The following is a 311-nucleotide window of genomic DNA, read 5'->3' on the forward strand; positions in this document are numbered from 1 at the left end:
CTGTTGCCTCCTCCCTCTCCTCCTCCTCCTCCATTGTATAATGCTGCGTGATCGCAGCCGCCCGGGCAGAGCGGAGGCTTAAATCCTCACGCCGCCTGCGCCTGCCTCCTCCTCCTCTTCCTCCTCCTTCTCCTCCTCCGCATCCCACCCGGCCCCTCCCCGGAGCGGCGCGGCGAGGGAGCGACATATGGAGCGGCTCTAGGGCGAGAGTTTGCGACCTCCCCCCCCTCCATGCGTTAGTTCTCAGGTGGAGCTGCTGGTGGTGAGTGGGGCCGGGGGGCTGCGGGGCAGCGGCGTGCGGCTTGGGGGGA

The 311-nt window shown here is 68.5% G+C and overlaps 1 protein-coding gene across 1 annotated transcript in view; it reads left to right on the forward strand.

The window, feature by feature from the left end:
• Positions 1 to 13: 13 nt before the first annotated feature.
• SERTAD2 (SERTA domain containing 2) overlaps positions 14 to 311 on the forward strand; it is a 20346-nt gene continuing 20048 nt past the window's right edge. The window contains exon 1 of the mRNA XM_009641528.2: positions 14 to 262. The gene's annotated coding sequence lies outside the window, so the exon portion shown is untranslated. The remainder of the gene's footprint in view (positions 263 to 311) is intronic.

This window comes from Egretta garzetta, unplaced genomic scaffold (assembly GCF_000687185.1).
Source record: "Egretta garzetta isolate BGI_Z169 unplaced genomic scaffold, ASM68718v1 scaffold360, whole genome shotgun sequence".
Lineage (NCBI taxonomy): Eukaryota > Metazoa > Chordata > Aves > Pelecaniformes > Ardeidae > Egretta > Egretta garzetta.